Source organism: Meleagris gallopavo, chromosome 5 (genome assembly GCF_905368555.1).
Source record: "Meleagris gallopavo chromosome 5, MGAL_WU_HG_1.1, whole genome shotgun sequence".
NCBI lineage: Eukaryota > Metazoa > Chordata > Aves > Galliformes > Phasianidae > Meleagris > Meleagris gallopavo.
The window spans coordinates 19,707,628-19,733,221 of record NC_139408.1 but is presented as its reverse complement, the minus strand read 5'-3'; the positions used below and the strand labels follow the sequence as shown (position 1 = coordinate 19,733,221).

Here is a 25,594-nt window from a genome sequence, read left to right as displayed (position 1 = left end):
TATGTCCTGCCAAGTTTACTACTGGTGGTTTACCTTTTTAAACAAAATAAAATAATAAAGGAAGCGAAGAAGATTATTTGCTGGACTGTATCATCAGACAAAATGTTGTAAATCATTCATAAGGGAAACCTAATTTCCCCAAATTATTCATGAAAAGTCAGCATTAGTTGCCATTTGTTAAGTTCTAAGAACTTGGTGAAAGAATCCATATAACAAACCTTATATGACTGCATTTTCAATTACGGTCACTCAAAAGATTAATGTGAAACAAAAGAAAATTCTCACTTGGTATTTCCAGTTTAATCAGGAATGGGAGAAAACAAAAGCATAACCTTACATTTTTAGAATAGTCTAAATCTCTCAAACTCATTTATGCACTCAAGAACCTAAACTTCATTCTCAGAAGGGAGATTGTATCTACTAGCCATATTTGTGAGTAGATGAAATTTCTTTCATCAAGACTCACCAAACAAATCAAAAGTAATAAGACTGCACAATGTCTGTCATTGAAACTGTACTAACAGGTTTATTGATACACAAATTATATTAGTTTACTCTGAGCGCTGTTCCAATTCTGCCTGCATAGGTCCTTTCTGGTAGCTCAAAACATGAAATCAGCAAATATTATTTCACTAAAATATAAGAGTAAAAATAACTTGATTCTTTCTTAAGGATAATGATTTTTTACATCATGTTTTTGAAAATGATTCTTAGGCTGAAATCAAATAGTCATGAAATTTTTACACTTAATCACGAGTATTTGTTGCTGTAGACCATATTTGCTTTGGTTAGCAAATATGTAAGACAGTACGCAGGCACTAGTGCCTGCAGTCTCTATTTTATAATGTCAGTAATGATCACTACAACACCAACACTCTCTCTAACTCCACATACTTCTTGAGACCTACAGTGAATTTAAAAGAAACAGGAAAAAAATTTGAAATTTAAAGCAGCTTTGAAATCTCTAATCTAGGTGTATCTCAAGATGATCTATTGGAGCCAAGCATCTCACTTCAGATTTGTGAATAAATGTGTTGTTTTCTTTAAAATTTTAAGAGTAATAGATGGCTGTTGATACAAGCCAAAATTTTGAATCTCTAGCAAGAGTATAATGAGTGAAAAGCAATTCTTTGACAAAACATTTTTCTTCACAAAGTGACCAGTAGAAAATGGAGAAGGAAACAAGTGAAAAAAAAACAAAAACAAAAACTATTCCGTTCCATTAATGTGAGTTTAATATCTGTACCTTAAATTGCTTGCATTGAAATTTAATTTATTTATACAACACTGTAATGCTATGTTTGCTCAGCTGAAAAGATCTTTTCAGAGGTTATATGTCATTCTTTCCCTTATTTCCCTTAGTGAAATTTTTGACACTAAAGAACATCTCTAGATGTCACCAGATAGATGAATTTTTAAGGCTTCAAGGAAAGCTACACTATCTATATAGAAAGTATTTGACAGCTCTGTTTACTGCTTCTCTGTATCTAGTAATGGGTCTGTTCAAGCTTGATTAAAAGCTTGTTTGAAGAAAACGTAATGTAACAATGCTATCAATAATACTGTATACCTTACATATCCTGCAGAAAAAGAAAAAAAAGTAATTTCTAACACAAACCAGTCTAAAATTTGCTCTATGTTTTCACATCAAGTTTAGTTAGTATTTAATGTTTAACAGTATCTTTATATATAACATCTAAAATAACTTTCTCACAATTTACACAAATAGATTGCAGTCCTGCCAATTCCTATTTCAGTATATATAATTTTTAATCTTTTTGAGTCCTTGAATGATAATGGTCCTATGCCTGAGGGTATGATGATGATGATTCTTATCTTTAATACTGAGCTACATGACTGCAAGAGGCTTACAAAATCTTACAAAGACAGGCACTATTACTGATGACTTTACAAGATTTAGATTTCAAACAGGTACAAGGGAGATATTTGAAGAAAGATAAATTGCATGGATGAATCACACAGCTTTTTTTTTTTTTTTTTTTTCATTTTAACATTCAACTCCATATCTAAAGTCAAGATAATTAGGTGAATCCATGGACTCAAGTCATTATAAACCTGTTTTTTATAAAACAGATAATCATTTGTAGAACTCATTGTCCCAGGAAGTTATATGGGCTAAAACAATGAATTCAAAAAATGAGTTCAATCTGGGATTAGGCAAATTAACAGAACAAATATTCTCTATGGTTATCTATTGACCGTTTGTGAGAACCCTTCTTTGTTTTCTGGATCAAAGCTTGCTTCCTGAGGTATTTCTTGTGATAAGACTCGAACTGATTCATTGAGGAGGCAAGTGATGGGTGCTACCATATGACAAGCAACATCACTTTGTGGACATTTGAAAGCACCTTCTTTCAGAGTTGTTAGTCTCCAGAGGAGAGTGCTCAGGAGCGTTTACTGCTGGAACCTGTTACTAAATAGCTCCAGCTTGGTATGGGAAAATTGGGGAATGCATCGTGTCCTGTGAAAAACAGGATGCAGGTGGGCATCTCTGCTCCCTCTTATCTGCTGGCAAGGCCCAGAAGATGGGAACAAAGAAGTTTCTGCTGAGATCCCAGAGCCAGGAGCTGCCACTCCAAAGAGAGCTGACTCGACCACTTTAGACTTACAAATAAGTTTGTACTACCACTGAAATGTTCTTGTCGTCAATGGAACAACAATGCCCGATGACCACCACTAGTAAAGATCAATAACTGAACTAGAAACAATGCTGGATCCACGGTGGTGATTATCTCCCTCTTGCTTCCTACAAAAACTCCTTGTTTCTATTTCCTGTCTTTTTTATCACCCACCTTCCTTTCCCCATCTCCCTGAACAACGAGGATTTGTAATAAACTGGTCGGACTAACATTTGAACCATTGTTTCTCAATCTCACACCGGGTATACACGCATCAAAGAACCTCCTCTCCCTCCTATAAATTGGAGTGAGACATTTACTTAAATGGCATAGTCAAAGCAGGATACCCGTTGCGTTGTCCTTCCAGATATTTTTTGTGTGTATCTCCTGAAGTTGCAAGGAGCGATATTTTTGAAAACTCAGACGTGAGCCCTATTCCAGGAAGGCCGCTCCATATTCTGAAACTTTATGTGTATACCTCTTGGGGAACCTATGAACTAATTCTGAATACGTGTGTGCCTCCTCTGGAAGACCTCTCTGCATTTTGAGATTTAAGTATCTTGTAACTTAGGTGTGAAATTCGAATCTTTTTCATGTGCGCCTCTTGAGGAAGTGAGGAGGTAATTTTTTTTTTTTTACTTAAACACGTGTGCCTCTCCAAGAAGTTTTTTTTTTTTTTTTTTTTTTTTACTTTATTGAAACCTAGAAAGTGTTGTTTTAGCTTCTTTGGCTTTTGCGTGCTCTCCTCAAAGAAAGGGAGGAGTGATTTGAACTCTGTGCACCTCCTGGAGTTGCAAGGAGTAGACTGAAGGGCGTCTTGTAATTTAGGTGCGGTGTTTGCAGTTTTTCCTCATATTGAAACCTAAAAGGTGTTGTTTTAGCCTCTCGTCTTTGTGCTCCCCTCAACAAAAGGGAGGAGTGATTGGAGCATTTGCATTTGTTTAGGTGTGGTGTGCCTCATTGGAGAGGAGTTACTTGAGCTTTTGAATACGTGTACCTTCTACTTCCTCAGTGTCTATCTTTCAGCATATTGAGAAATGAGCGACAGTATTGTCAGTATGAAAAGTGAAGATGTATTATTTGATCTTTTAGAAAAGCATGGTAGGCACGACAAAACTGGCATAGCTTGCAGAGTGTTTCGGACTGTATTAGTGTTTTACAAAATAATGCTCATATCGGAGCTGAAAAGGAAAAGCATTTATTTGTGCAGTTCTCGGAGCTGCTTTAAAAGCAGGCGTGGAGTTTCGAGACGAAAAGCATTCGGCAGAAACCCCAACTATACAAGTGCTGCAGGAATGAGTTAAAGTAACACAAGAATTAGTAAGAACTCTGCAGAATCAAACAGTGAACCATGAGAAACAATTACGAAGGGAAATGTAATTCCGCTTTGTTGCAAATGGCTTTTAAGGAACTGCTAATATGTAAGGATACCAGTGACACTGTTATCCATAGTGCACCCTCAAGAAAAAACTTACCCTCAGGAGGAACTACAAGAAATGAAAGAAAGCCTAGATAAATTAGAAACCCCAATAGCCCCATTGCATCTTTGATAAAAACTGAATATACATTTGATAAGTGAGGATCTAGATCCTCAAACGAATGTTAAAGAAATTCCCTTCTCCACCACTGAACTAGCAAAACTGAAAAGAGATTTTAGCTGCCCTCCAAAGGAATCTGAGACAGAGTATGTATGGGGGGGGGGGTCAGTCTTACTGGTGGAGACTAATTAATTTTAATGAAAAAGGAATCTGAGGTTTGTAGGGGACCAGGAGCATTTTTAACTACTGGCAGCAATCGTGCTCCCTGGTCCTTAACAGAGGGCTCCCTGTTGGGCACGTGGTCTCAGGAGACACCCTCTTGCTATTACTAGAGCAGTTAATCAGTTATGCCTTGAACCATCGGAATGGAGTGCAATGGGACTGCTGCTGGATCCTAGTATCCCTGCTTTATGCAATTCTTGCTTCTTTCCTATCTTTTCTATCATCTCCCTCCCCTTCCCCATCACCCTAGTTCATAAGTGTCCATCCTCCCCTTCCCCATCTCCCTGATTAGGATTTGTAATAAACTGGTCAGACCAACATTTGAACTGTTGTTTCTTAATCTCACACCGAGTATTCATATATCAAAAGAACCTCCTCTCCCTCTCATAAATTGGAGTGAGACACTGTTAAAAGTCATTAGTCTTCTTACAGATCAAGAGGAGGATTCCAGCCAGGGATAGTGCATTGGAAGAAGGATCGTATTTAATACATCTTGTTCATAGGAACTTCTCCCTGCAAATTCACTAATGACTACACTCAAAGATGCATTATAAGATGATGTAGACTTTTGATCTAAAAGGAATGCCATATTATTTTAAATTTTTCTTTCTCTCTTTGTGAAACTTTGTCTAATCATCCTGTTTTCATTCAACAGGTTATTTTATCAGTGGCTATCAAAGACAAATTTTAAAAATTAATATTTGGAAAACAGTGACTATCAAATATTCAGAAATAATGATTAATAATTTTCATGCGATATTCTATCCACTTCAGTTTGTAAGCCTTAAGAACCATTTAGGATTCTGAAAAGGGTTTTATTGTTGTTGTTACAGAAAGTCAATCAGAAGACACTACAGAAAGACACTTGGAACTTATCCTGAGAGGAAGGAAATTTGTATGGCAAGTACGCCTTTAAGGCTTCAGTTCTAAAACTTAATGACAATGCAATTTATGACAAAATTCCCAATATCTGACTAAGCTTACAGTTACCATACAGAGTACACTAGCACATACATAAGCCAGTCTTCAAAAGTATTAGGGAGCAGGAGGAGTGAGCTCCTTCCCAACAGAAGCCAAGCAGAGTGCCAAGTGTGACAGCAGGACAGTGACACAGCAGAACTGTGGACAAGGGCACAGTTATCATATTACCCTGGCTAACAGCACAGATCAGGTTCAGTGATACTAACAAAGACAGCTCCAGCCCAAATCACCAGATGAGTATATTGTAATAAAGCACATAATATGGCAAGTATATTGTAATAAGGTCAAGTCAGGGAGTCAGTTCTGCAAAGTAGATTATCAGGAAAAGCCATAAACAAAACACAGTTTAGGCATAGACAAGGACTGATCGCCTAATCCTAAAAACAACAACTCAGCAAAGAGAAACAAGTTCTTCACTTCTCACAGCTTATTCTCACACAACCTTTTCAGAACAGGTGGACAAGTATATGGCTTTGAGTGCAGGTGACCAAATCCTGAAGAGAGGGATGAGATGAGCTCAAGGTCTTTACAAATTCATGATTCTGCTATCCCTACTCTTCAGTTTACAGTTTGCTGGGTTACAAATTTCCACTTTCATTAATTATTGTCAATAACTACTATTACATCTGTGCTTCACATTTGTGGAAGCTGCAATTTTATAGTTATTCTATTGACTGTTCAAATCTGGAATAGCTTTTTGATCTCTGAAAATAAGTGATTTTTATTCTGGAAAAACCATTATAGATATCATAGACTTCATACATTTTGTAAACTAACTTAGAAACAGTATTTTAATTTAATATCCATGCAGCACATAGTACATAGGCAATCCTAAACTTGGAGAGTCTTTGTAAATCAGTGAGGGCTCTAATTGAGTAATTAGAATTTTGTAGCAAATTCTAACACTCTCTTGGAAGAGCTAAACACCCATACTGAAGCACATAACAGTAAGTAATGTAACAGTAGCCCGGAGAGGTTCAGGAGGCTCCCCCTCCCCGAAGGCATTCTGTACCTGGCAAGATGGGACTTTGAGCAACCTGGTCTAGTGGGAAACATCTCTGCCAACAGCAAGGGGAGCTGGAACTAGGTGATCTTAAAGGTCCCTTCCAATCCAAACCATTCTGTGAATATTCAGACATGTTATTACACAAAATAGATATCCACTTCTATTAGATAAAAATTACAGTATAGTCCATTCTAAAATATAAGGGCAGCTCCAAAAGTAGTCTCCTACTTACTATGTTGATCTACAATGTCAGAAGCAGATGTTGTTGGTATGGTAAAAGAGCATGAACCTTCTCAATTATATTATTACATTTTGTTGTATATGACAGGTGGCAGCAAAGAGAGTCTGACAGAAAGGCATCAGACATAGAAGAGCATATGAAGCAAAGGTACATCCATTTTCCACATGGAGGGATGTGGTTTAGGGGGAAATATTGATGGTAGGTGGACAACTGGACTAGATGATCTTGGAGATCTTTTCCAAACTTGATAAGTTGGTGATTCTATGACTCTGTGATTCCATATAGAGCTTGAAAACATCTAAAACAAAGAACTTGATAATATACGTTCCTTACCTTTGGGACAAGCTCAAAAATCTCTACTACAGAGATTACTACACTAATAAGGATGTATTTTGTAAAAGCTTTCTTTGAAGAAACTATTTTGCTCAAGGTACTTTCTGGATAAATTATATTAGGCATTCCTGAAATAACATGTTGGTGACAAAACAACACATCACTGAGCACATTAGGCCAATGGTAAATCACTGCTGCATAAGTTGTAAAATAGGATACAATAGGATTGTTCATTTCCACATATTTTATTAATATAATATAAAACTATGCAGTGTCTTTACTAATTTGACTACGTAATGATTAGTAACCTACAGATGCTATTCCTTATCAAATGAAAATCTTTCAATGAAAATTGAAAGAATTTACACAATACATGGGAAATCTATTATATCAGGAAGCTGTAGATTTGACCTTTACCATGAACAAACTGTGGGACTTGTCAGCTATTTCTGTAGTTTACTCTATACTTTCTCTTTTTGATCATTCACAACAGCCAGAATGCATTGTAACACCTTAATAACCATTTGAAAAAACAAGCATCATTTTCTTCCTAATTAGCTGTTCCTGTTCAAAGAATACTCATAAAATAAAGCATCAGGAAGCAAGAGGTCTGATGGCTAGAAATGTACCCACTGTTTTATGTCATGTTGGACACAGAATTTAGTATATGCATAAGTGCACAAATCATGACACAAAATACTGTACTACCTGTTTAGCCATCTGAAACTAATACAGACATACACACTTATTAAAAGGAAATAGCTCCTAGCGGGCTCAGTGGCCTGTTAGGAGATTTGCCACAGAAGAAAGCATTTTTCATAGAGTAGAAACTAGAAAGTGGATTTGGCAGTAGAATTTTTAATACAGATTAACTTGTTACTCTCCCAGCAATTGAGTAAACGCAGCACTGTTAAAACATGCTGGATTGGTTAATAAAAAGTTTACATCCTTCATCTAATATATATATGGATTTAAAAAAAAAAATCTATTTCGCTGTAGTTTTGAGAGATCCAGACTCCTTTTGAGATCATGGAACTACCTGTCCCCTCTTTTAGTTTCACTTTGTCAGAAGAGCAGAATAAATATTGAACAGCACTTTCAGCCTTCTGCAAGTTTTGGTTACTCTTTAGGTATGTAGACATTGGTACTACCAGGAAGTTCAAACAATGATTAGCTATCACTGTAACTCATCTGGATGATATCTGCACTGCATTAGTGCAACACCCAGGTACATCTCTTTTAGAAACAGCAGACTAAGACTATGCAGCCTTACCTATTCCTATTCTTTCCTTACTTTTCTTCAGAACCCTTCCTTAAAGGTAGTTTTTCTATCCCTGCAGCTGGTATGGCCTTTGGTTTTCTTCACATTACTTTTAAGAATGCCAGATCCTTATCAGTATCAGCTGTGATTATTTTTCTACAGTACAAACTCAAGTCAGAAGTTGACTCTGTTTAATGTGTAGGCTTTCCAGCACACAAAATTTTGTGCATGGCAACTTCAGGTTTTAAGTAAGTGAACAAGCCTAGGCAAAAGTATCCAATTTTCTGTCAACAACTACCCAGCCATGAATTCATCTGAAATACCCCCAATACAGGAAGGATGTGGAGCTCTTGGAGAGGGTCCAGAGGAGGGCCACTAAGATGGTAATGGGGCTGGAGCACCTCTCGTATGAAGAGAGGTTGAAGGAACTGGGATTGCTTAGCTTGGAGAAGAGAAGGCTCCAGGGAGACTTCATTGTGGCCTTCCAGTACTTGAAGGAAGCATAGAAACAGGAGGGGAAACAGCTGTTTACAAGGGTGGATAGCAACAGTACAAGAGGGAGGGTTTTAAACTAAGATAGGGGATGTTTAGGTTAAATATTAGGAGGAAGTATTTCACACTGAGTGTGATGACATACTGGAACAGGTTGCCCAAGGAGGCTGTGGATGCCCTATCCCTGGAGACATTCAGGCCAGACTGTATGTGGTTCTGGGCAGCTTTGTCTAGTGTTTGGCAACCCTGTACATAGCAGCGAAGTTGAAACTAGATGATCATTGTGGTCCTATTCAACCCAGGCCATTCTATGATTTCACTATTAACTACTATTAACAACAATCATTAGCTGATGAGAGAGTTTGGAATCTGAGCCATGTTAGAATAAAACTTTTCTCCCAATGTTACCTCAATTAATTATCTACTAGTAGTATCTGACCAATGTCCAAATCCACTCCCCTGTAAGATTTGTCAAATAGCACATTTATGCAATAGCCCTCAGTACAACACTGGTTTCCATCTAATTAACAATAATAGACAACTGCTATGATCAGATAAATGGATCTAAATTTGGTAGATCGTCATTGTTTCTGAAAAGGGCTGAGGGAGCAGAGCATCAGATCTCTTCAGCTCAGAGGTGCAAAGATATTTTGAGTTTTGCAGCTTTTACTGTGATTAGGTGCAAGTACAATTGGAGGAGACAAACCAATTCTTTCTCCGCAGACAAAAGTTAGAAAGTACTGTACAGTTGATATTCACTGCTGATTAAAAGAATAAATGTAAAAGTAGCTTATTAGTAATACGTTTCTCAGCTGAGCAACCTAACAGACTTCTATAATTTCTATTAGAAATTGCTTAGTGTTTATGATTACTTATCTTCTGTAGTATCCCTTTGAAACCAGTTTTTTTCTATTTCTGCTTTTAAAAAAACATTCAGAAGAGCAAGAATAAATATACACTACTCATTCATGCAAAAAAAAAATGTAGGAAAGTTACATTACTCAGTGTATTTTACATATTTCATAGACCAACAATTGCCATTTGGAGACTATTTCTATATCAAATATTTCGCAGTCATGAATGGTATTTCGTAAATTCATTGAATAGAGAAAGGAATGCATTTCTCAGACATATTCACAGCATAATTTCTAGTTACATTTCCTTAGGGTAATTTTGTTACTTTGATCAGAAAGTGCAAGACAGTGCTTTTTTTTTTTTAAACTTTCTTTTCCACATATGACACTCTACATGTACAGTTACTTTGTGTCTAAATTTCATCTTTCACTCATTCAGTATCGACAATTAGTTCCTGTCATGCATAATTTTATATTCTGTTAAGAAACAGAACTGGAAATTAAAATATGTACAGGAACATTCAGAAACAGAAGGTTTTGACTCAGCTGAAAAGGTCAAATACTTGCGTATCTGTCAGAACTGAAGCACCACAAATGCACTGCAACGTCAATGGTCCAGATAATGTTGTGCATTTAATGACTCAGTAAGGGGACCAAAGGAGTTCTTGAGCCTCAGCAGTGAAAAACTGTGACAACCTGTAAAAACTATAGTATAAAAGACTATACAGAATCATGGATAGGCATCAGGCATCTTGAAACAGCAAATAGGAAGTAAGGATAAAGTTGGTTAGTGAGGAAAATGTGCTGAGGTATCAATCAATATATGGACCACTGCAAGGTAAGGTAGCAAAAAGATGCTGGAAAGCCTGGAAAGGAGGAATTCTGCAACAACAGGCAAACTGTTATCATGTCTGCTTGCCTGCTTTATTATCCACATTGTATGCATGTAGTAATGGTCAATGTTCATCTGCATTCTGTTTTTCTTAGAGGCATTTTGAAATATCTATTGAAGATGTCACAAACAGATGATAATCAGCACTATAGCCCATTAATCTCAAAATAAATTTAACTGCTGCAAGTAATACCAAATGAAATTACATGATTTTTCCAGGACTAAATAGGAAGAAAAGAACATTAAAGCAGGAACTTTTAATCTGTCTTTTTTTGCCTGGATCAGTAGATTACAATAAGGCACATAAAAATAAATTTCTTCTCATGAAATTAACATTGTTGACATAGTATATCATCATGACTAATAGTTCATATTCCAATTTTATATTCATAAATGAATACATAGAGCTCATTTAAGATGATACTTAGTAAATTTCAAAGCACACTAATTAATTTTGGTATCTTGTTTCATATGGCTAGCAATTCATTTGAAGTTAATTGTTCCTCTTTCAGTTTACATTTACATAATACAATTGTTGTTAATCCAACTTTGGCAGATATTTGCTATATTTCCTATACTATGGTTTATATCTATCTTTGAAATATCCACACTGCCTTGTGTGAAAAGTCAGCTAGTTAAGATGATTGGTTTGCCTCATGAACCATTAATCATTTTTGCAATTGAAATTTGAGATGTTGACACAAGAGAGACTGCATTTCTGAAACTTACATCCTACAGTTCAGTGATTACACGTGGTGCAACCAGGGGAGATTCAGGTTGGATGTTAGGAAAATACTACTTCTCTGAAAGAGTGGTCAGGCACTGGAGTAGGCTGCTGTATAATCAATGAATATAGAGATGTTATAATTATAAAATATACCAGAGAGTTTGGCTAAGCAGTTATTATACCAAAAGAGAATAGATAGCTTACCTGTATCCTGGACTTGCTATGAAACTCCAGAGGAGGGGATCTCCAGAAAAGATCCTTCCCCACTGGTAGTCAGCTCTTAAATGGGTTTAAGAGAAGTGGAGCCAGGCTCCAGCCCTTCCAGCAGCACAGGTGAATTGCCTTCACCTGTGCTCCCATGGCTGACACATTGCTCACCTCAGGTGATCAGTCAGAGGTTCAGGCCATTATTCAGCAGTTCCCATACAGCTGCTTAGGGAGGTGGTGGAGTCACCAACCCTGGAGGTGTTCAAGGAACATTTGGACATTGTGTTGAGGGACATGGTTTAATGGGAACTATTGGTGATGGGTGGATGGTTGGACTGGGTGATCTTGTAGGTCTTTTCCAACCTGAGTGATTCTGTGATTTCACAGTGTTCAAAGTGTTAAAGACATGAAAACTTAAACAAGTGCAAAGCTTGCAAAATCAAAGACCTAAAGGTATGTCTTGAGAAGCAATGATTTGCAGCAGCATTCTATCAATACCCTTAATATTCTTGATATAACGAATTGGGGATGACTATAGTAACAATATAGGAGAATAATTATCAAATGTGAAAGAAAGTATGAACTAAACAGGATTTCACTGAAAAGACAGTTATATTCAATGAAGTACTGAGAAAGGAAGTACTCCCTATCTGCATTTGTACACAACTTCAGTTTCAGAAGCATGAGAAGTATTACATTGTTTTTACTTACTTTTATCTTTCTTTGATTGTTCTGAACAATCAGATAGCTCTTTTTCACGTCATTTTGTTTTAACCCACTGCTACATCCAGACTTAAGGGGATTTCAGAACTAAGTAGCTACTCAATCAGATACTGACTTGTATTCAAAACAGATCCCAAACCAGATGGCCAAACTTCTCAAGCATTGCTCTGGTTTGCTTTTATATTTGCTCTGCTACTGAAGTTGGCACTTTCAGAATACAAGAATTTCCAGCACTGGATCAGCCATGAGGGTCTCCCTTGTGCCAGCAATAGATAAGGACGTAGAAGTAAATATTTTGATGATCACTATTTTACAATGAAGTCATAGAAACAACCCCAAAAATATTATTTTGAGATATATTATTTTCAGTGAGTGTAACGATGACATTTTTTTATAGCAACAAAATAACTGCATCAGACAAAATAACCCTTAGAGAACAAATAAAAGATTCCTGACACTTAAGTTTCACATCTAAGCATTCATTGTTTAAAATCATTTGGTTTGAAGCAATCATGATTTTCTTGCGTCAGTGCTTAGTTATCTTCACGTGTCAATTCTTCTGTTAGAACATTCACTTAAGGATTAAAGGCTTAAACCTAACTAAAACCTGCTTCTAAACTTCAGATTTTTTTTGTTACATTTTATATTGAACATCTGCTGGATTGAATGCAATTCTCTAATCATGAAAGCAAATGATTTCCATAAATACTGGTGATTTTCCTTTTTATTTTGTCTGTTGCAAAATTAAACTTCAAGTCTAGAAATAACCCATGTACTCAATAAATTGTAGACACCTACATTCCTGCCATTTTACTAAGCATCAGGTGTTTTTTGACAAAGGTGCCATGATCCTAATGCATGAATTTAAAAACATCAGCTTTTGCATTTTCTTTTATGCAATGCCCTTGACAACTGAAATATCACTTGTCTTATAATTTACAGATTCTTGAATAGTTAAGCTTTTATTTTAATGCTTTTCTGACAGAATACTGAAATTGTTACGTTCCAATTATCTGATTCACCAGCTGCAAACAGGTGATTTTGTTTAAATAAGAAGCTAAATGAAGTTAATTGAACTGAAGAAGTAATGGTATATATTTGCAAAACAGCAGCTCCATTTATATTTTATTCCTGTGGTAAAATCACATTACCCATTTCATTCCTTTGCTCTCCAAAATATTGCTATTAAAAGCCTTCTATTAAAAAAAATACATCCAAAATATTTGCCAGTAAAGTCATTTGCCACTAATAAGCTATATGAAAAAAGACATTATCTATAACTCAAAACTAATCAATAACACTGTCTACAGAGGCTGCAGACTAATGAATTCTGCATCAGAAACGCATATTTAAGATGGAAATAGCTCTTCCTCCAATAGGTACATTGACAGGAAGTGATTGCCTAAGTTTCAATGGAAGTAAAAGATGAAACTCAAAGCTTAAATACACTCTCTTCAGATACAGGTACGGAAATAAAGGGGTGATCAAAGTTATAAAAGCTTGATACAGTTTAAATATTGCTACTCTTTTAGTTATACATTCACTCTAAAACAGAAGTACATTTAGCTTATCCTGACATACTATCACATTCTTTTTATGTTCAGGGCAACCAAACTCAAAAGCATAGCTCCCAGCATTCAGCGCTGCTTGGCAGCACTATCCTGCTGGACTAAAGATGTTGACCTCTTACTAGGAAGGCTTGTAGCTATCTTGGTGAATGTCTTTGCTTAAGGTTATCTTGCATTCGTTTTCAAGGGTGCATTAATATTCACAATTTGTGGATTTATTTTTAATACTATTGGGTAGTTTGAATCTTCTTAGTCTCACAGTCAGCTGTTGAATAGCTAATTTTGAAAGATATTTTGCAATAGAGAAAGCATTATTGATTGATGAATTTCAAAACTCTGAGTAACATGTTCCAGTGCTTCACTATTCTTATCATAAAAAACTTTATTTTTCTATTCAACCTAAATCTCCTCTCCTTTTGTTTGAAGCCATTTCCCCTTGATCTATCACGACACTCTGCTAAGGAGTACGTCCACTTCTTTCTATATATTTCCCCCCCTTTAGATACTGTATTTCTCATGTTATTTGGTGGTGTTCTCAGTACTGTAGGTGATCATAAGCCTTCATTATCTCTGAAAACAGAGTTTTCTGATTATTGTGCTGGAGATAACAGTTGGAAATTTAGCTCTTGAGGATGACTTTTAAACTTGCCCTACTTTCATCTGCAAGAGAGTTGATTTTCTTCATAGTGTCTGCTATGTTGCTATGTTTTAGTTTTAAGAGAAACAGAGTGTTGATACCACACTAATGTTTTTGTTGATGCTGAGCAGTGCTGTACAGAGAAAAGAACATTTCACTTCTTGTACTACCCTACCAGCCTGAAGTGATTGGGTCACACAAGAAGGAAAAGAACTGGAAGAGTTAACTCAAACTTTTTAAAGTATACAACATACCAGATGGCATCATTTGAAAACTATATAAACTATAGGGATTTGACTGGGGGACAGACTCTGCTTGACTGCTGGGTACTGACTGGGCGTTGTTTTTTGGGCACTGAGCAATTACAATGACCATAATACATATAATATTACTGTCATTACTAGTTAAACCAACAAGTTCAACTTTAGTGCTTTTTTGTTCCCCTCCAACTGTTGAAGGTCAAACAAGAGTTAAGTCTGAGAAACATTTCCATCATGAGTGATTACTCCATTTAAATTCCCACAAGTAAATTCAAAGATGAGGAAAACTCCTACAAATTGCAACAGAAGGATAGCTATAAAAAAAATTTTGTTTATTTCAAAATACACTAAAATAATATAATTTATAAAATCTTAATTTTGATAACAAAATTATTCTCATATTTCTTTATTTTCTTATTTCTGGGCTGAATTTCTCATTATTATACTTTATGATATTTATACTGTTATGTTTTTCTTAATCCATTAGTATTTCTTGGAACACACATTTTCACATTTTTTACTAAAAACACTGAAAAAGTAGTTTCAGGAAATAAGAATGCAAATTCTTTTATCCGAGTGGGTAATTACAGGCTGGTTTGGATTTTTGGTTTTAGTATGCCCATGTGATTGCACTTAAAACTCTACATTTAGAGAAAAGTAAAACAGGAAGTAAAATATTCTTTTTTATCGCACATTTTCAGGAAGTATCTAAAAGCTATAGCAGATAAATATGATCACACTTACTGTTAAGATGCATCTGTAGTAAGAAGTCTGTACTCAGAAGAGATGTAGTTATGAAAGAAGGGGAGTGGTAGCCAGGAATGAAGAGAAATGTCTGAGCAGTTCAAGGCAGAAGTTTGACGTTTCATTTTTAGGCAGGCTACTGTGCACACGATACAATTTTAGACAGCTGAAATTCACACTGCACATTGAAAAACAAATTGCAGTTTCAATTAGCAAGAATGATCACTTCTCTTCACTGGAATGTATTCTTCAATTTTTTATTTTTTATTTTTTTTTTAGAAAAAATCACTGACAAAGAAGAGCAGTTTTCTAGCTCTAACTCCTAAACTGTCATATTTTTCCATAATATAATGATTAAAAAGTTCAGATCAAACAAGTGTTAACAAAATTTACAAGTATGAATACTCTAATGCCCTATTTACGCATCTCTAATTTCATGGGCCGACATAACAAAACAGGAGGTATTACTTTCAGAGCATCTCTCATATGTAATGGACAAACTATAAGAACAGTCTAACAGTACCGAACAGGTTACAGAAGTTATAGCGAGATTTTATCTTCCACTCTCAGAACAAAAGAGAAACTGGTATTCAATTAAAACAGCAACAAGGTGAAATTACATGCGATTTGTAATCTATACCTCATGATTTAACAGAAAATAAGTAATGCCAGCAAATGAATAAATATTTGGAAAGGACTGTCGATGCATGTTAAGAATGAGGTATTAAATATTTGTTGCTGTTTACTATCTATTAGAACTTTCTTCTCAATTTAAATTTATGAACTAAACAATGGTTAAAAATTACAATAAAAACTATCTATCCAACTATGCCATGCCCTAACAGACTTGTTTCACATCTATAAATGGAGTTTTTCATACCAGTACGTTCATGATTCTACAATCATCTTCTAAATTTCTCACCCTGTTCTTTGTCTTCTCTGGAGAAATTACAATATTAGAGGGGCATGAAGCCCGATCCACTATAGCACATTCTATGTTCAAAGTAACTGTGAAAAATACCGTATACAGTATATATTTCATGATATTTATTATACTAAATCTGGGATACTATAAAGCTTTAATGAGACTCCCAGAATACTACTCTGAGAAAAGCCTAGGTAAATCAATTGCTTCTCAGCCTACAGAACTGGAAGTCAAATTTCAGCCTTCACTTTAGTAAACTAATGTCAATATCGTGGTTTGCTTCCTGCTATTAGTCTGCAAGGTTAGGTTAACTGGGAAAAAAAAGAGAATGAATAATAACATTGCTGGACTTCAGAGATCTTCTCCAACTCTGTCCGCTAACCTACATTGAGAAAAAGCTTTGAAGAATGGAATCTTATTTCTCCATATATGATTTCAAAGTTGTTCAGTTTACCTTCAACTAGAACACACATTCCATGCCTATGAGCAGACCTGGACTCAGCACAGAATTTATAACGAAGCACCCTCCACTGTCAATTATCCTGGAAATCTTAGACCATCTGGTTTCACAACACAGCAGCTGATTAGCTGCTTAAGAATTAACTAGAAACACTTGTTAACTGTTGTGATAGAAAAATTGACATTTTTCTTATATGTCTTTCAAAAATAATCATTTTCCAAAGCAGATTCCAAGTAATATGATGAAATAATGAAACAAGGCAGCCTTCCTTGGGATTAGGATGCATTCTTACCTAAGAACAATCCTTAAACACACTACAGAGTAGTTCTCAATGAGGTAACTTGCCTGCTCCTAAGCACTATGTAAATGAAAAATAAAACATCAGAACTTAGACTATCATTAAGTTATTTTGTTAATCTTCATAAAAGTACATCAGACTGAAGTATCTTTTGAAGCCAAGAGAAAAAGCAAGTGTTAAAACTATCTTTCCTCCACAATTTCTCATTAATCTTCAAATAGATTGAGATATACAATGACATTTTTATCTTCTAAGGTGAGAAAACTTAAGTGTTACAATTCATGCTAAGAACTGGAGTTACATTTTACATGCATTAGAAAGAAGAATGTTAACAGATAATATGACAAAACACAGGATAATGGAGAATCAATTTTTTTGGAAGGGGGAGGAAGGGAATTTCTTATCCTAAATTACTGTTCCAATTTAATCAGTACTTACAGCCTCAATTAATAAGTCTAGTCCGCAAAGGAATTTTCAACCAGTATATTTATTAGCCAAGGTGAGGAAAAAGCAAAGGAAAGATTATAAAAACACACATAAAACAAATTTGTGTACGCGTATTAATTAATTCTATATAGATTTATACAGGTAAGTGAGCTATATTAGCTGATAACTATGTTATATCAGCCCCAGCTAAATAGCTGTATCAGTTTCAATATGCTTCATTTTATTACTCAGACAAGAATAATTGCAGCAACATAAAACATTTTATCAACTCCTTCATAATGCTTAGACTTTGTATAAAAATAGGAAAGATATCACTTCTGTATCTACTGACCAATTTTATAAGTATTGACATCAAATGTAATGTATAGGAAGCCTTAAACTGCCAAAAACCTGTGTTAATTAAATTTATAAGGTAAGAAATAAATTATGATCTGGTTAAATATCATACACACTTAAACATGAAAATAACTAAACATGATGTAAGCAGATGGAGATACAGATACATCTGCCAAGGATCTATAGAAACACCTGCATTAATTTCTTTGCCATTAGGAAAAAAAATCTCTTAGGCAAGTGTATTGTATACAATAGCTGTTATGATGGGGATTCACCATTTTAGATATATCTATGGATGACTACTAGTACAAACTATATTTTCCAGGTATATCAAAGCAATTAGCTAAACTCTTTGGCAAAAAAAAGTAATACTGTCATGTCAAGAACTCCATTTGAAAGAGTTCTTCTACCTGATTAGTCACAATACTAACTAATGTTTTCCCTCAAAAAGCTAGAGATTGAGCAAAAATAAAAAATGATCAAGTTATACTTAAGTCCTCATAAGTGCAAGTCCATTACAGTAAAATTATATTTTCCTTTCATTATCTTCCATCAGGCTGATGGTACTTTTATCTGCAGTGTAGATAAAGGCACTTTTCCTTTTAACTGCTATTACTCAGTTTATGATCATGATTATTGTTGGAAGATGCTATAATTATAGAGATTAATTAGTACTGAGAGCAATAGAAGCACATATCTTACATTAACAAAGTGTCAGATTCCAAGACTGAAGCTTTCAAATGCCTAAATGAAACCAGAAACTCACAGCGTTTGATAAGTCAAGGCAAAAATGATATATTTTTGTCATTAGGAATTTTTTTGCTGATGCATGAAAATGGTACAAAGTCTCTCCTCTTCAACAACAACAAAAAAACCTTTAAATCTTTAAAACACTTCAAGTGCAAATTAGGTAAAAAGCCATCAAAAAACTAAATTCGTAGCAATTAATACTATTATGGGTAGAAAAAAATAAAAGAAGAAAACATATCTAGCACTATGGAGATGTCTTCTGAGGTATTTCACTTGAAATAAATACAAATCAAAGTACTGCACAAACAATCAAAAACTTCATTAATTTTCTGTTTCTATAAATAAATCCTTATTCGAGCAGAGACCAGAAGATCTCGTGAAGAATAGCTAAGGATGTATATTATTGTATGCCATTAAAATCTCCTGAATAAACTCAAATCCTTGGCATCATAAAAATATAATGTACTACATGGCCTTCTCACAGTTCTCATGCTAGTGATCCCTAAAAATACTTAGCCGCTTACGATTTTATTTTCTCCTCAATTATCTTCCACTGTCTTTGCCATTAAGTGGGTTAATATCTCTTGAAAATAAATATTTCAAAATATTTATCTTCATTACAAATGAACTACAAAACATTTAACTCAGAAAATTGTATAGTGTTAGAAGCCGTTCTGTATTATCAGAAAATTCAATTATACTTTCTGTGCATTCTTAAGAACCACATATCAAGTGAAGCATTCTATAGCTTTCATCTTCGGAGCTCCTACAAGCCTAAAGTTCTCAAAATTCTTTCTTCAAGATCCAGTGTTCTCTAGATGTAATAAGGTCATCTAAATTAATTAACATCTATAGGAATTTCATCCCTTTTACAATTTTCCTTAGAAACTACTGTGTGTGTTGATGGGGTTTAAAAATCTACCATTAATTAAGCAACCAAATTGAAGTCCAAAGAAAAGATGAAAGCTGTCTTTGTTTTATCATCATTTCCCAGGAGTTCAAACCATACTCATTTCAAAGTCCTAAAGCTGTAAATCTCTCATTCTGTAAGGTATTTAACAAACAGGCCAAGAAATCTATATGAAGCATGGTATACATTTACGTAAGAGTACAGAGTTCAGAGAGGAGTTGATAAAAAATTTGCAACCTCTATTTCCCAAAAAGTTAAATAAGCCTTTTTTAGCTTATTTCAATACAAAACACAAGAATTTAAAGCAGCTCATAAAAACTATATGTATTTCTCTCCTCCGCCCCTACTGTAGTCTCTCATTCAAAAATCACATATTAAAGTTCTCAGAGGTTTACAATTAAGATAAATTTCTCTGAAAAATAGCACCTGTGAATACAAGTATATACTTGTTATTCAAGAGGACTAGCAGAATTTGGGCAAAGGAACATAGTCTTAATTACTGTTCCCTCCTCAGATCCTTTTAACAATGAGAGAATAAATAAAATACTAGATTCCTTGTTAAGCTCTGTTATCTTCCAAACTGTTATACTACAGAATTAAATAGATTAACCGTTCAGATAATTCAGTTTTTACTTTATGATATTTTCAGCTATGAAGCCAAGAAATTTGCATCAGAAAAGATAAGATTAGAATCAGCAAACTATAGTGTTCTGCTCACAAAGAAGCGAAACTGCTTTCAACATGTCCTTAGCAACACCAAGTACTCAAAAGCAGACCAATAGTTACATGCAGAAAGAAGTCAACTCACCCAACTAGTGAAGGGGATCTCTAGTCAAGCAGCACTCCTAAGAAAGCAGTCTAAGGCCAAAGGAGATTTTCTCTTTGTGGCTGGCTCTTATATTAATTCAGCATGGCTCCATCTTGGGACCAACCCTTCTGGTTTCATGGGGAGCACATGTGCAAACAGTTTGCCAGACACACCCCTTCACCAGGTGCTCAATCACCACTTCAAGCTGTCACCTAACAGTTCTCCTATATAGAAAAAAGGTGTAAAATCATATCATTTCTGAATAGCTTTTTTTTTTTTTAATTAGATTTTTAATAGTCTTTCTCCATGTTGTGTTTGAGTGCAATTCAAAATATAGATTCTGAATCTTAGATTAAGACTAGATTCAGTATTGTAGTTTACTGTTGTGTTGTAGCTTCCAAATGACATTTATTCTACTCATGGTAAGAAAATTTACACTCAGTTTAAGAATTAACTCTAATATTATGATTTCTTCATTTCATATAATAACCTCAGTACTGGAGATCTCAATTTTCCTAGACTAAATACTAGACTCAATTACCACAGGAATTTCCTGCCTTGGTTTTTTAGTAACAATTGTTTGTCATTAACAATTTTATCAAATTTAGTTTTACCATTTCTTAGGGGAAATCAACTTGTGGATTCAACCTGTGAGTTTATATGGTAGAAATATGTTTGAATCTATACAGAAATTTGTCTATTTTTGAAGCCTAGATAAAGCAGAAGGTTCAAATTACATTACAGATCTATGTGGACTAAATCATCAGTATTTTAGAGCTACAAATATTTCTGTTCTAATTATAAAGGAAGAGGAAGTCCAGGCTAAATGAGAGAACTGAGAAGAACAACATCTCTGGTATCACTCCAGCTACTTCAGACTAAAATCCCAGATTACCTAGCATTACCAGGAATGAAGCTCAAGGCAAAAGTAGATACCAATAATTACTGCCAGATTGCACTTACTACTGTTTATTAACATTGGGAATATGATGCTGCCTATAAACTGGTCTGGGAAGAAATATATTCCAAAGTGGGAATTTTTTTTTTTTTTTGAGAAAATTGCAGCTTTATGTTAGTACCCACAAATACAGCTTATTTTATTGCTTCTGAAACATCAGTGAATTAGCATAACAAGGATCATGAACAAGAAGGAAGTCCAAAATTTTCACTTCCAATATATTTGTAAATAGGCACAATTGCCATTGTAACTCAATACAGAAAGGACATTGAAGTGCTGGAGCAGTCCAAAGAAGGGCAACAAGGTGAAGGGCTTGGAGAACATGCCCTATGAAGAGTGACTGAAGGAACTGGGACTATTTAGTCTGGGGAAAAGGAGGCTGAGGGGAGACCTTATTGCTCTCTTCGAATACCTGAAAGGTGCTTACAGTGAGAGTGGTGTTGGTCTCTTCTCACTGGTGACAGGATGAGGGGAAATGACCTTAAGTTGCACCAGGTGAGATTTAGGTTGGATATCTTCTTTACAGAAAGCGTTGCTAAGCGCTGGAATAGGTTCCCCAGGGAGGTGGTTGAGTCACCATCCCTAAATGTGTTTAAAATCTTTGGATGTGGTGTTCAGGGACAAGATTTAGTGGAGGGTTATTAGAATTAGACTCATATGGTTAGGCTGTAGTTGGACTTTATGATCTTTAAGGTCTTTCCAACCTGAGCAATTCTATGATTCTCTCTCTCTTTGCAGGAATCCATTGTTATACACGGATACTTGCTGGATACTTGCTAGCCTGATAGAAGTTAATATGAGTGAAGAATTAGATATATTTTAGTCCCCTTCAGGAAAAGACGTTTGAGTATAAGTAATTCAATTAACGCTATTTTAAAATAATTATAAATTTATTGACATCTGTCAGTTAAACAGACAAACTGTACCTAGAAGAACCAAAACAAGGAGAAACTAAATCAGGTCCACTCAAGTCTTCTCATCAAATTCCCTGAATAGATGAACTGGTTCATTCATTTCATTTCACCTACTGCCCATGTTAAGAATTATCTATTATTGCATCGTGTACTACCAATAAAGCTATTTTACGTTACTGATAAAATGAATTCACTTCTTTTAAGCCATTCACTTTTCTCTGTTCAAAGGACATAGAATTACAGACAGTGTGGGATGTCATTCACTGCACTTTCCACTCTAACTACCTAATCTAGAACAGTAATCTGTTTTGTGTCTGTATAGACCTGTTTCAGTCAAAACTACCAAAAAAAAAAACCAAACAAAGAAACAAACAAAAAAAAAAAACAAAAAAAAAAACACCATATCTGAGGTCATAGAAAAAAGCTTAGGAACTTTGAGGATCCTCCCAATCCCTTGTGATCTCTTACCATATTATATCTGTTATAAGCTGAAATCAAATTCATATTTCCACTACGTAAGTCCAACTATAAGCCACTTGAGTTTCATAGTAGGACAAAGTCCACTGAGAGTCATGCAGTGGACTGATACATCTATACTGCATAGTATTATAAAACCCACTGTTTAATTATAAAATTTCACAACAGCATTTCTGAGCAGTCTGCTTCAAACAAGTGTTCATGGATTTTGTTTTTCTTTTTTAAGTACACCACATTTGAGAGATCTGAGACATGTTGTAGCAATGATCAAGACTGAAAGAGTGACTTTTTCTTTAAAAGTAAATGGACTGGCTTTCACTGTTGGCAAAAAATTCTTTTCAGTAAAGAGCCAAAAATCCCCTTAGGCTCTGCCATAGACTGCACTTAGAAATAGCCAACAAGTAGCGTAAAGATAATACTTGCTCATATCAGACTCTTCCCTCAATCTTCCCCCTTATTCAACATGGTATATGCCTGCATTCCAAATGTGATCGATTCTTTTACTATATCAGCCACTGCTTACACTCAGATTTTATCAGTTATTTGTAAAGAAATTTGCAAGAGGAAAACATACAGACTTCTAAGGAAACAGAGAGCATGTTAAGACTACGCAATGTCCTGGGACATATGGGTACCTCTATAAACAATTACCTGTACCATATGTGAAGCTATGGAAATTCTTTTTATTGGAGCAGAAAAAAAAAAAAAAAAAAAAGGATATTAATGAAAGGTTATTTTTTTATTTTTTTTTCTGGGACTGGACAGAAACAGTCTAACTTTTGGAAGTCAGTTTTAAGCAAGTTTGTAAAATTTTAACCAAACTTTTTACACTTGTGGAAACCTTGACATTTTCCAGCATAACCTTTGATCACATTGACAGTGAAGTAATTCTGAAATGAGTGCAACAATTAATATTACTTTAATCACTGTTATAAAGCCCCTGAGAACAGTCACTGCAATAAAATTGGCATACTAAAGATATGAAAAAATAATTGCAGGTTCAACTAAACATGATTAATGATCAGACAACAGCTTCCACATGAAAAGAATTTTAAATAGTTTTTCACTGTTGTCAGAGGCAAGATTATTAATGTGTCGGATTGTTTGTTTGAATGAAGCATAGGAAAGAGGACAGATAATCTTCATGTAAAGCAAACACTATTTGAGCTCTGATTTATAAAGTTAGTTTTCCAAACATTTAAAACACATTTGTTTGTAAACTTTGCTGGATAACAAAATATATGCAATACTACACCATGATAGGGACTGTCTGAGATTGTGATGCAGCTTTCAAATGAAATTTAATATACTATACAATTTCCTTTGTGGTAATAAAGATCTAGCAGACTTTAGTTGGAAATTATTTTGTAGATAAAAGCATATACTAGCTTCTGCAGTGAAGGCAGCATTGAAATCTTGTTATTTTAAGCCTGAGACTGAACTACCAGCCTTCTTATCTTCTAGCAAATTTTCCTCCATAAAGTGATAAAAAGTATAGGAAAATCAAACTTTTCTGATGAAGTCTGACAGAAGAACAGTAAGAAGTTTTAAAGTTGTTCTTTTGTTTTCTGCCTCCTGATATACGTTTACAGAATGAAAGATAGAAATCATTATCGTTATTTAAAAAAAATAAAATATCTATACAGAAGTTATTACTGTTCTTAGTTCACATTTTCCTTTCTTAACAATGCATTAGCTATCAGATATATTGCTTTATATAATTTCCTAAAACTGTCCTTAAAGAATTTGCAATGTGCCTAGTATCAATATAAGCAGAAATACATTGGTATCACACTGTGTTTTATTTCAGACATGACTCCAAAGTTCCTTAGGCAGATATTACATTTAATTACCATTAGCACAAAGAAAACCTAAATAATCCATGCATCCATGTGTTTTAGGTATATGAATCCTTACATCTTACAATTTGGAAAACTTTGGAGAAATATTTGTAGGTATTAACACTGAAAAAAACCTTGCTAAATACTCTGATGAATGAGAATAAACTCCTGAATTGGAAAAACATGCACTATAATTTGATACAGTAGACCAGAAGTATATTTGTTTCATATATTAATTGCAATTGAAAATTTAATAATTTAAAGATTTTGAATATTTGCCTTAATTTAGGCAGGCATGTCCAACCCATAGGCTGCGTATGACCCAGCACGTCTTTTAATGTGATCCACTCCCTTACTATGATTTAAAGGCAGCACCTCTTCCCTAAGAAACGGCCCCAGGCATGCACCCATTCCTCAGCAACAGCTGAGTCAGTGTGCTACTGACGCTGTCAACTGAAGCTGGGTCATGGGAAGGGCAGTGCTGTGCAGCGCTGACTCAAACGATGGCAAAGAATTGTATGCATTTTGATACACTGGCTTAACACTTAACACTTGGCTCTGAACAGCAAAGAATACAAGCTGTGCTTTCAATTTTGATAAGAGAATTTGAAAACAGAATCATGGAAGCCTTTGAGTTGGAAGGGACCTCTGAAGATCATCTAGTCCAACACCCCTGCAACGAATATGGACATCCACAGCTTGATCAGGTTGCTTCAGAGCCCCCTCCAGTCTTGTCTTGAAAGTCTCCAGGGACAGGGCTTCCACCATACCTCTGGGCAACCTGTTGCAGTGTCTCATCACCCTCACTGTAAAAGGCTTTTACCTTATGTCCAACCTAAATCTACCCTCTTTAAGTTTGAAACCATTTCCACTTGTTCTATCACAACAGATCCTGTGAAAGAGACTATCCCCTTCTTTCTTATAGCCATTCTTTAGATACTAAAAGGTCACTATCAACTCTCCCCAGAGCCCTCATTCCAGTACAGAGTTGAGGGGCAGAATAACCTCTCTCAACTCCCTGCTGGCCATTCTTCTTTTGATGCAGCCAGGAAACTTTTTGCTTTCTGGGCTGCGAGGGCACATTGCTGCCTCATCTCCATCTTGCCATCCACCAGTATCTCCAATTCCTTTTTGGCAGGACTGCA

At 35.1% G+C, this 25,594-nt stretch overlaps 1 pseudogene; it reads left to right on the top strand.

Moving 5' to 3' along the window:
- The first annotated feature begins 3,676 nt into the window (after nucleotides 1–3,676).
- The window catches only part of LOC146544272 (uncharacterized), a 52,229-nt pseudogene continuing 30,311 nt past the window's right edge, over nucleotides 3,677–25,594 (top strand).